Source organism: Manihot esculenta, chromosome 10 (genome assembly GCF_001659605.2).
Source record: "Manihot esculenta cultivar AM560-2 chromosome 10, M.esculenta_v8, whole genome shotgun sequence".
In the NCBI taxonomy this organism is placed as follows: domain Eukaryota; kingdom Viridiplantae; phylum Streptophyta; class Magnoliopsida; order Malpighiales; family Euphorbiaceae; genus Manihot; species Manihot esculenta.
Genome location: NC_035170.2, coordinates 15,651,900 through 15,665,111, shown reverse-complemented (window position 1 = coordinate 15,665,111; position 13,212 = coordinate 15,651,900).

Sequence of the window (13,212 nt, the reverse complement as noted above, 5' to 3'; positions counted from 1 at the left end):
AATAAACTAAAAGCGAAATAAACTGAAAGCAAAATAAACTGAAAGCAAAATAAACTGAAAGCAAAACAAACTGAAACGAGATAAAACTGAAAGCAAAATAAACTGAAAGCAAAACAAACTGAAACAAGATAAACTGAGAGCGGAATAAAAATAAATTGCAGTAAAAGTAAAATGGGGGGTTTGAGATTGATTTGATTAACAAACTACTAAAAGTAATTAAAATAAGCGAATAATAAAATAAAAGAAAAATAAATAATAAGAAAGCTCTAGTTGAAGAATTGGATCTACTTCAGTTGTTGGGATTGATCATTGACACTTAGTTTCTTTTAATTGATTCAATAGATTAGTTATGGGGATGGAAGACGCTTCTCACCACCATGTCTCTCCTTATGATTAAACCAATTAGGGAACGTCCTCTAATTAATTACTAATTAACAAATTGCCAAGGAATGTCCTTGGGCGTTAGGCATCAAAACAATTGTTAATTGCATGAAGAGATAGAGAGATCCAATCCTAACTACTCAAACGCATGAGATGTTGCTAGATCATACAATTTCCTTGGTTTTTACACCAAGTGTTCTTATATTTGAATAATCCAAGCAATTACGGACACATAATCCATTGCAAGGATGATGTAAGTGTACACTCAAAGCCTATTCTATGGTGCTTAGGATGGAAAAGCAAAGAGAAGTACACTCAAATGATCTCAACCAGTCATCCATAAATGTTAGAATGACTAATGGCAAGCCATATTTCAGGAAAAGGGAGAAAGAAAATAGACAATGAAGCCACTATAATGGTACTGGCCATACTAAGGAGGATGCTTTAAGCTCTATAGGTACTCAGAATGGTCCAATGAGTATAAGCAGAAGAAGATGGAGAAGGTAAATATTGTATATGAGACACCCCTAGAGATAGATGGCAACAATTCTGAGATATCAAACATGATTCAGCAGAAAGTGATTAAGTACATGAAAGGCCAGAAGCCTACTTAAATAGCTGGATGTATGGGAACCATCGATCATGCAGGTATGAGCTCTAATAACTATGATCTTAGTTTTTCTGAGAAAAACAGAGGCATATGAATTGTGGATACAGGAGCCACATTTCATATGAGTTGTGACTTAAGTGTTGAACCCATACAAATTAAAAACTAATGACTGTTACACTACCAAATGGCCTTTCGGCACCCATAACACATATTGGAACCATTACTCTTACTCCCAAACTAGTTTTGAAAAATATTTTGTATATTCCAAGCTTTAAATATAATCTTCTGTCCATAAGCAAAATTACATAAAACACAAATATTTGTGCCAAATTCTATGTTGATTAATGTGTTTTGCGGGACCAAGTGACCAGTAAAGTACTAGCAATAGCAAAAATGCAAGATGGACTCTATAAAATAAATGTTGATTTATATAGTAAAAGTATTACTAGCTACTCCAAAACCTCAGCCTTAAGTTCTTCTAACCATAAAACCTTATGTAAGCTATGGCATTATCGTCTTGGTTATATCTCTAAGGCCAAATTATCTCATGTTGATATACCTAGCATTGATATTAATGAAGATCATTATGCGTGTGAAGTTTTTCCTCTTGCCAAACAACAAATATTAAAGTTTTCTAAAAAGTTATATATCTACTTCAGAAATTTTTGAGTTAATCCATCTTGATTTATGGGGTCTTATTCTGTTAGAACCATTTCTGATGCAATCTATTTCTTAACTATAGTTGATGATTATTCTAGGGCAACATGGACTTATCTATTGAAAGATAAAACTAATGTTCATACCATTATAAAAGATTTTATAAACATATTAATAATCAATTTCAAAAAAAAGTGTAAAAATTGCAAGGACAGGTAATGGAACAAAATTTACAAACCCTTCTTGCACAGATTTTTTTTTAAATAAAAGAAATCATATATTAAAGATGGAGAGAAAGTACAAGCATCTATTAGAAGTGGCTTGAGTATTGATATTCTAATCACATTTACTAAAATCTTTTTGGAAAGAATCCATTATTACAGCTACATACATTATTAATGTTTTATCAAGTTATATTTTACAGAGGAGAACTCTTTATGAGATTTTGTATAAGAAAAAAACCAAATAACACAAAATTAAAAGTGTTTGAGTCCCTTTGTTTTGCTCCCATTACATGACCACAGATATCAAAATTTGCAACAAAAGCATTAAAATGTATTTTTCTAGGACATGTTCAAGCATTTAAAGCTTTTAAATTATATGATTTAAAGAACGAGAAAGTTTTTATTTCAAGAGATATTATATTATATGAAAATGAGTTTTCTTATTTACAAAATGAATTTGACAAGTACAATGATCCTCCCATACCTTTACCAACATCAGATTTTGTGTTCACATTATCTAACACACAAGATAGTGACTTAAATAGCTTACCAAATAATATTACAAATAAACCCACAGCTTCATCCTCCCCTATTGATCCTCTATTAATATCTCCTGCTCATGATACTTCTATTAATCCAAATACTATATTCATACCTAGAAAAAGTGCAAGAATACATAATAAATCAGCATGGTTAAAAGACTTTACTGCACTTATCAATAGTACTTTAGCTGGTGACACAATACATGAATACACATCTTTTATTTTTGTTTATAAACCCATTGCTTACAGTCAAGATTACATAAGTTTTATGGCTAATATGTCCACACTAATAGAACCTACTACATATCAGAAAGCTAAGGAAAGTAGTGTTTGGGTTGATACTATGCAACAAGAGTTAGAGATACTAGAACTTAATAATACTTGGATATTGACCAGTTTACCTATAGGAAAGAAGCCTATAGCCTCAAAATTGGTCTATAAGATAAAATATAGGCCTAATGGAACTGTGGATAGATTTAAAGCTAGAATGGTAGCCAAAGGCTACAACCAGCTACTTGGAGTGGATTACTAAGATAATTTTTCACCCGTTGCAAAATTGATGATTGTATGAGTCTTCCTAGTGATTGTTATTGCACATAGTTGGCCTATTCATCAGTTAGACATCAATAATGCCTATTTATATGGGTAAATTGAGGAAGATCTACATATATTACTGCTAGAAGGATATACTAAAGTAGTTAAGGGGGCAAGTATGCAAGCTAGTTAAAAGCATTTACTTCCTGAAATAAGCAGGCAAACAATAGAATAAGGAGCTTACCAAAAGATTGATCCAATATGGCTTCCAACAATCAAAGGTAGATTACTGTCTTTTCACCAAATGAATTGTGTAGAATTTTTTGGATAACATTGTATACATGGACGACATATTAATCACTGAAAAAAATGAAGAAATAGTTAGTGTCAAACTATTCTTGCGTCAATAGTTCACTATAAAGGATCTAGGTTATGTAAAGTTTTTTTTGGGCCTAGAAATTTTAAGGTCAACTAATGGGATGTTTTTAAATCAAGGAAAATTCATACAAGATATCATAGCAGATACGAGGATGATAAATGCAAGACCTGCAAATTTTCCTTTTCTAAAAGGTTTAAAACTTGACAAATATACAGAGGAAGTATTACCTGATCTTGAACAGTATAGAAGATTGATTGATCGCCTATTGTACTTAAGAATGATCAGGCTAGATATCACATACTGACATGGAGTAACTAGGCTTAGACTATACGACAAACTTGGACCAGGCCTAACTTTTGCTGCCGACGTCCGATAGAGACCCATGATAGCTTTTCGGGAAGGGAATTTTGAGACGTACGACTTTCAAAAATGTGACGAGGGCCATAAGCCTGTCACAAAGTTTGATATGAAAATTCCATCGTTTAGGGGGTCAATTTTGCATTTTAATTATTTTTTTGGATATTTTGGGTATTTTCATAATTTTGCTTATTAGGGTTTTGTTTCTATTATAAATAGCCTCCCTTGGCTATTAGAAACTCACTTTTCAATCTTTGAGGAATTTCAATAAGACTTTTAGTCTTCTAGCCTATCTTTTCTCTTATTTCGTCTTAGCCAAATGATATTAGCTAAAACTCCTGACGAAGTCTAAATAGTCCTTTATCATATTGGTATCAGAGCTAAGTTCGACCATAATAGATAACCAAGAGGCGCGACTTGCTGCGATTGAGGCATCTTTGGCAGAAATTGAGGGAGATGATCGGACAGCTGACCTTGCAGCAAGGACTCCTCCAACCCGCTGCCGCCACACACCCCCCAGTCGCCAATCCTGTACCTGCAAATCTCCATCAGAATTATCAGGAAGGTTACAAGATCAAGATACACCTTCAAAACTTTTCTGGTTGGCTAGATGTGGAATCTGTTCTTGATTGGCTGGCAAAGGTTTAACGTTTTTTCGAAGTTATGAACATGGAAGAGGATCGCAAGGTTTTGATTGTGGCCTATAAGTTAAAAAGGGGTGCAACAGCCTGGTGGAATTAGATTCAAAACAAACGCTACTAGAAGAGGCTGGAACCCATATGAAACTGGGTGTTGATGAAGCAGATGTTTGAACAACGGTTCTTGCCTAGCGATCACACTCATGTTTTGTATAATCGGTATCATGACTGTGTACGGGGAACCGAAGGGTGGATGAATATACCGAGGAGTTTTTGAGGTTGCAGGCGAGGTGTGAAAACTGTGAGAACGAAGCCCAACAAGTTGCTCATTATCAGAGGGGCCTGAATCACGAAATTCGTTGTATGATGGGAGTAGCTGCGATTTTCACCTTAGTAGATGCTATTGAGATGGCAAAGAGAGCAGAAGAGCATGTTGATTGGCAGCCACGACAGTAGTACAACCGGAATTTCAATTACAGAAATTCTGGTTCAACAGGGACGCAGCAGTATAGAGGCAATTACAGCGGGCAGCCTTCTAAGGTTGTAAATTCTGGCAATCCTCAGAATACCATGGAAGAAAGGAGAGAAAATAAGGAAAAGGCAGTCACCATTACAACAGACAAAGGAGGCAGAACCAATCCTTATCAGAAGCCAACAGGAGACATATGTTACCACTGCAAGCAACCTGGTCATCGATCAAATAATTGTCCAGAACGTAGAGGAGTTAATACTAATCACCGACAAGTTAATATAGTTGAGCAAGTGGCTGAAACTGACAAGGAAGTGGATGATGATGACAGATCTATTGCTGGTTCTGAAGATGGAGAGGTCACCTATGTGGTGAAGAAAATCTTATGCTCAACAAAACAGGAGGATGAGACGCAAAGGAGGAAGATTTTCCAGGCAAAGTTTCGAGTAGGAGAGGCAACTTGTAGGCTAATTATAGATAGCTGCAGTTGTGAGAATCTGATAGCTAAGGAATTGGTGGAGAAATTGCAGTTGCCTACACAGCCGCACCCTTCGCCATACAAAGTTGGATGCATTAAGGAAGGTCCGACAATTGAAGTCAACAGAATCTGCAGCGTGCCTATCTCGATCAGTAAATCTTATACTGAACCTATTAATTGTGATGTTGTGGATATGGATTGCTGTGGCATTTTGCTAGGTCGCCCTTAGCAATTCGATGTTGATGCTTTGCATAAGGGGAAGGAGAATTCATACATGTTCATGATAGAACATATTTTAGTCCATTTTATCTTGATATTATTGATGATTATTTACATGATTTCTGCTTAATTTAGTACTCTTGATATTATTTTGCAGAAAATGGTGAAAAAGGACATTTTGGAGAAAATACCCTTAAAACTGCCTTAAATGGAGCAAAGGAGAGCAAGCTTGCCAAGTTGAATTCAAGTGAAGCTAAATAAGGAAAGTTGTAAATAAGGAAAGTGGCAAAGAAGGAAAGAACATTCAGCCAAAGCAATTTGAAATTCAAATTTCAAATCTCCAAGTAGCCTTTTCCTTATTCAAGAAGCCAAGTCTCAAGTTGCCATATATGAAGAGCCAAATAAGGAAAGTATTTTGAAATTCAAATCTTCAAGATTCATATTCAAATTTTGAATTTCAAAATCCAGCTTATTAAGGAAGCTAAATCCAAAGATCACATGCTTGCCACCTTATGCCTTGCACATTCAAAATTCAAATTGCAAAGGAGGCTCCACCTTTCTTATTAGTGCATGGGCAGCAAGGAGAGTGTGTAGCCAAGTCTTGGGCACCTTGGGCAGCATCTTGAAGACACTTGGGCAGCAAGCAAAGACCAAAAGACCCACTCTTGCAAGAGCCACACATGCCACACGCCTCCCTCCTTCACACATGTGCATGGGCGGCAACACTTGAAGACCAAGGGCAATGTGGGCAGCCTCTTAAAAACGTGGGCAGCCTCTTGAAACCCTAAGAAAGCACCTCAAGACATATATAAACTATTCTAAAGGCCAGCCATAAGGGGGAGGACATCTTCACCATTCGGCCAAGCAAGGAAGGCGCACAAAGGCTTCTCCTCTCAATTTGGTTCCCCTTCTCCATCTTCCCTACTTGTTTTTTATTTTTGTTTCAGCCATGAGTGGCTGAAACCTTTTATTCTAGTTGAAGATTAGGTGATGCTTTAGTTGTTTTATGGATTGGGAGACTTGATCAAACATTGTTTATCTTTAGTTATTCAATATTCATACAATCTCATGCTTAATTCCATTGTTGCTTTATTGTTTTGATCAATATGGCCAATTGATTCTTGATTGCAAGGTAATAATATGTTAGTTTGGGTGATTTAAGTCCGTAATTGCTTGGATTATTCAAACATAAGAACACTTTGTAACGACCCGAAAATCGGACCGCTACCGGCGCTAGGATCTAGATTGGCTTAAGGCCGCCGGGACCCGTAGCAAGCCTCACATACAACCTGATATATCTCATGGCATTCGTGATGCATGAACATGCTCAAAACTGATTTATTTACTTTGAAGTATAAGAGTTATTCTACTCACCTCAGGCTAGCTCTGAAAGACACTGAAGCAGCTAACTCACTGCTGGGGTCCTCGGTTCCTCGGGTCCGAACCTACACAGGTGGACTCAAATGAGGGACCAAACATACAAGAACATGACTCTAAAATACTCCCCAAAAACCCCCTAAAACACCTTAAAACAATCATAGAAAACATGCAAAGGGAGGCTGAACAGGGCACTTTCGGCGGCAGGTTTGGCGGCCGAAAGTCCCTCCAGAGCCAAAAGTCATGCACCTTCGGCGGCGCTTTCGGCGGCCGAAGGTTCCTTCCAGAGACGAAACTCATGCATGTTCGGCGGCACCTTCGGCGGCCGAAACTCCCTTCTAGAGTCGAAAGTCCACTTTCGGAGGCAGGGTTCGGCAGCCAAAGGCTGGCCTCCACAGGCAGGTTCGGCGGTCGAAAGTCTCTTCGACTGCCAAACTTGAGTTCTTCCAAAGGGCAGAACTCAGCCTCCACAATGCACATTTGCTTCCCAACACCTTCCAACTCAAAACCAACACTTCCACAACATGCATACACACATACATAAACTCATAGGGGCCTCAAACTATCCTAAACCCCAACTACAACACATCAAACATACATATACAACACACATTGCTCAAAAACTCAACATTTACCCTAACAACATTCAACTAACCTAAACATGCATTTCTACCCCCAAAATTTCATAAAACTTGTTTAAAATATGAAATGAGCTAAGGATCTACCCTTACCTCTTGAAGATCGAGAGGAGAGGCGATCCAACTCAGAGATGGGGGGAGATCTAGCTCCTTGGGTCTCCAAGCTCCAAAACTTGCTCAAAGTTCACAAATATTCAAAAGCCAAGAAAACACTTGTTAAAACTTGAAAGATTGAAGGAAAAATCATCAAAAACAACCATGAGAGAGCATGGACTCACCGTTGGCCGAAAATGGAGAAAAACTCGCCCGTTTTGACCATGGAGCGCTTATATAGGGGCTGGCCAGACCACATTCGGAAGCCTAAAGTGCCTCCAAAACTCATGCAAGTTCGGCGGCCGAACATGGGGTTCGGCGGCCGAAGCTGAACCACTTTCGGAAGCCTAACTTGCCCCCCTAAACTATCCCATGTTCGGCGGCCGAACCTGGAAATGCCTCCATGGTCTTTTTCATTCAAAACTCAGCTTCTTTCTTACTTAAAATCATAAAATACATTAAAAAATTTTATAAAAACATTATCTTACCCTTCTAGAGGTTTCCGACATCTGAGATTCCACCGGACGGTAGGAATTCCGATACCGGAGTCTAGCCGGGTATTACATTCTCCCCCCCTTAAGAACATTCGTCCCCGAATGTTCACCAAACAACACATGCAAAACATAAAACATCAACACACTTACAAAACATATAAAACTCACCTTAGAAGAGATGAGGATATTGCTGGAGCATGGACTCCCGTGTCTCCCAGGTACACTCCTCTATGTTGTGGTGATTCCAAAGGACTTTCACCATCGGGATTTCCTTGTTCCTTAGCTTTCTGATCTGGGTGTCTAGGATCCGTATTGGCTGCTCAACATAGGTGAGATCTTCTTGGATCTCCACATCAGGCTCACTAAGAACCTTGCTCGGATCTGACACAAATTTCCTCAACATGGAAACATGGAAAACCGGATAGATTCTCTCCATTGAAGCAGGTAAGTCCAACTTGTACGATACATTCCCAATCTTTTGCATGATCTCAAAGGGTCCAATGTACCGTGGAGCTAGCTTACCCTTCTTCCCAAATCGAATCACCCCTTTCATAGGAGACACCTTGAGCAATACCAAATCCCCCTCCTGAAACTCTACTTGCCTTCTGCGGATATCTGCATAACTCTTTTGTCTGCTCACGGCAGTCTTGATCCTTTCTCTGATTATGGGCACCACTCTGCTGGTGATCTCTACTAGCTCAGGCCCCACCAAGGCCCTTTCTCCAACTTCTTCCCAACAGACAGGCGACCTGCACTTCCTTCCATACAAAGCTTCATATGGAGCCATCCCTATGCTAGCATGATGGCTGTTATTGTAAGCAAACTCCACCAAAGGTAGATGTTGCCTCCAAGAACCGCAAAAATCTAGCACACACATTCTGAGCATATCCTCTATTGTCTGGATGGTCCTTTCTGATTGTCCGTCCATCTGTGGATGGAAAGCAGTGCTAAAATCCAACCTGGTACCCATGGCATTCTGCAGACTTCGCCAAAACCTGGAGGTGAACTGAGGTCCTTTATCAGAAACTATTGAAACAGGAACCCCATGCAACCTGACAACCTCATCAACATACACCTGCGCCAACTTGTCCACAGAATAGCCACTCTTGACAGGGATGAAGTGAGCAGATTTGGTCAGTCTGTCCACAATCACCCATATGGAGTCCAATCTGTTGGACGTTGCCGATAACCCCACTACGAAGTCCATAGCTATATTCTCCCATTTCCACTCTGGAATAGGTAGTGGGTTGAGCATTCTAGCCGGCTTCTGATGTTCTAGCTTCACCCTCTGACATACTTCGCAGGCTGACACAAACTGTGCCACTTCTCTTTTCATAGCTGGCCACTAATAAACTCTTTTCAGATCTTGATACATTTTGGTGGCTCCAGGGTGAACACTGTATCTGGCATTATAAGCTTCCCTCATAATGTCTCCCTTCAGACCCACGTCATCTGGTACACACAATCTATTCCCATAGCGGAGGATCCCTTTGCTGTCAAATCTGAACTCTTCATTCTTGCCTGACTAAACAGTCCGGGCAATCTTCACTAACTCTGGGTCCTCATGCTGTTTCTGAGCCACCTGCTCCAGAAACACAGGTGTTACTCTCATCTGGGCTATCAAAGCACCTGTACCAGACAACTCCAACTGCAAACCTTCATTAAGGAGCTCGAAGAACTGCCTCACCACTGGTCTCCTCTCTGCTGAAATATGAGATAGACTGCCAAGTGATTTCCGGCTTAGGGCGTCTGCCACAACATTCACCTTACCCGGATGGTACTGAATCTTGCAATCATAGTCACTAAGCAGTTCTACCCATCTCCTTTGCCTCAAATTCAACTCTCTCTGACTCAAGATGTACTGCAGGCTCTTATGATCTGTGAATATCTCACATTTAACCCCATAAAGGTAATGCCTCCACATCTTGAGTGCAAAGATTACTGCTGCCATTTCTAGGTCATGTGTAAGGTAATTCAACTCGTGCTTCTTCAGCTGCCTAGAAGCATAAGCAATCACCATTTCATTCTGCATCAGCACACAACCCAGTTCCACACGGGACGCATCACAATACACTGTGAAGTCTTCATTACTAGTTGGCAGAGCTAACACCGGTGCTGACGTCAACCTCTTCTTTAGCTCTTCAAAGCTCTCTTCACACTGGTCGGTCCACACAAACTTCTGGTTTTTCTTAGTCAATCTGGTCATGGGAGCTGCAATCTTGGAGAAGTCCTGAATGAACCTCCTGTAGTAACTTGCCAAACCCAAGAAGCTCTTGATCTCTGTCACTATAGTGGGTCTAGGCCAGTTAGCTACAACTTCCACTTTCTTGGGGTCCACCTCGATTCCATTTTCTGACACAACATGCCCCAAGAAAGATATGCTCCTCAGCCAGAACTCACACTTGGAGAACTTGGCATACAAGTCGTGTTCCCTCAAGGTCTGCAGAACTATCCTCAGATGATGGGCATGCTCCTCTGCATTCCTAGAGTACACTAAGATATCATCTATGAAGACAATAACAAAGTGATCCAGATACTGACTGAAAACTCTATTCATGAGGTCCATGAATGCTGCAGGGGCATTGGTTAACCCGAACGGCATCACAAGGAACTCATAGTGCCCATATCTGGTTCTGAATGTCGTCTTCGACACATCCTCTTCTCTTATTCTCAACTGATGGTACTCGGATCTCAGATCTATCTTGGAGAAACAACCTGCTCCTGCTAGCTGGTAGAATAGATCGTCGATCCTTGGCAACGGGTACTTATTCTTGGTAGTGACTTTGTTCAACTGCCTGTAGTCGATACAAAGTCTAAGGGATTCATCTTTCTTTTTCACAAACAGCACTGGAGCACCCCAAGGTGAGGTACTCGGTCGGATGAAGCCCTTATCTACTAGTTCTTGCAACTGCTCCTTAAGCTCCTTCAATTCTGCTGGTGCCATCCTGTAGGGAGGGATAGAGATCGGTCTGGTTCCAGGCATTAATTCAATTTCAAACTCTATCTCCCTAGCAGGTGGTAAACCTGGCAGCTCGTCTGGAAAGACATCTAAAAACTCTCTGACCACGGGCACTGAGGCGGGCTCTCTGACATGACTATCCAGCTCTCTCACATGAACTAGAAAACCCTGACAACCCCTCCTGAGTAACCTATGAGCCTGTAGGGCTGATATCAAACCTCTAGGTGTACCCCTCTGGTCTCCTCTGAAGACAACCTCTGACCCATCCTGACCTCTGAACCTGACTACCTTGTCTCTGCAGTCCAAGGTAGCACCATGGGTAGATAGCCAATCCATCCCTAGAATGACGTTAAAATCTGTCCAATCTAGAACCACAAGGTTGGCGGAAAGGCATCTCCCCTCAATAAAAACTGGACTACACTGGCAGACTGACTCTGCCACTGATGGGTCGCACTTGGGTCCACTGACCCATAGGGGACACTCTAACCCAGAGACCATCAAACCCAACCTCTCGACGGCCCTCGGAGCAATGAAAGAATGAGATGCACCAGGGTCCATTAAGGCATAAACATCTGAACAACCAATGATGAGATTACCTGACACCATGGTATTAGATGTGTTCGCCTCCTGCTAAGTCCTCGTGAAGATCCGTGCTGAAGCTGATGGACCTTCACCCCTGAAACCCGCTGAAGAAGAGGCTACCCCTCTCCCTCTGCCTTTGCCACTAGCCTGAGTCGCGGCTGGAGCTACTGGCTGAGCCACACTACCAGAAGCTGTCTGCTGAGACTGTGCCACAAAAGCTGCTCTAGGACACTCCCGTGCCATGTGTCCCTCCTGCCCACATCTGAAGCAGGCTTGTAACGACCCCAAAATGGACCGTCACCGGCGCTAGGATTCAGGTCGGCTTAAGGCCGCCAGAACCCGTAGCAAGCCTGTTATACTCTCTGTGTACCTGTAAACCTCATACATGATCATACATTTTCTGTGAAAATAAAACTCTTTTCTGAACCAAGGCTTAACCTGTGCATGCACTATCTCTGTACTCTGTACTCTGTATCCCTGACTAGAGCTTGCTCTAGATGGGTAACTCATACCTGTTAAGCCTGGTTTTCACATACAGGAAAACATATATACATATACAGATCATGTACAAAACATACATCACTAAGTCAAGCAACAACTATTACATCTCTTTAATATTACATGTCCACTCTAAGCTATTACAGATCTCTTTACTTTTCCTGTACTCTGCTGGACTGTCCCTGTACACTGTACACTGCACCTGCAAAACTGGGGTTAAGGGAGTGGGATGAGCTCTATAGCCCAGTGAGTAGAACAGTAAAACATCTCAGTAAAATATGATCTCATGGAATGCACCATATCACAGACAAGCCACATCAAGAGTAAACCTGTCACCACATAGTCCCAGTAACTCTGTGCCAGGGCGTAGAATCGAGCACCTGGTCTTCCTGTCATATATGTATATGTGTATATAACACCTCTGTACTTACCATTGCTAGGGCGTAGTCAAAGGCTCCTGGACTTTGCTATATACCTGCCAGGGCGTAGTCAAAGGCTCCTGGACTTTGCTATACGTGCCAGGGCGTAGTCAAAGGCTCCTGGACTTCCTGTCTGAGACTATTGGATCATTCAGCATTTACTCACATCACCAAATAATAATGCAATGCAACATAGTCGTGTATACTAATGCATCAACCTATGGCATAATCATGATGCATGAAATATGCTAAAAGCAGTTTATGGTTCAATTAAAAGTCATAAGTTTAGTTCCACTCACCTCTGGCTATCTGGACTGACTGACACTGCAGGCTCTGAACCTCTGGAGCAGTACTCACTGCTGCTCTCTCTGGTTCCTCTGGTCTGTACCTATACAGATGGACTCAAATGAGGGACCAAACTAACTTATCAATACCTCTATTAAACTCCCCAAGAATCCCCTTAAACTCATTCAACTATCCATGCAAAGCATGCAAAAGAAAGCTGGACAGAACACTTTCGGCGGAAGGTTCGGCGGCCGAATGTCCTCTCCAGAGACGAAACTCAAGTACCTTCGGCGGCACCTTCGGCGGCCGAATCCCCCAAACAGAGCCGAACATGCAAAAACACTCGGGGGCAAGCTGTGGCAACTAAGCCACCATGCAG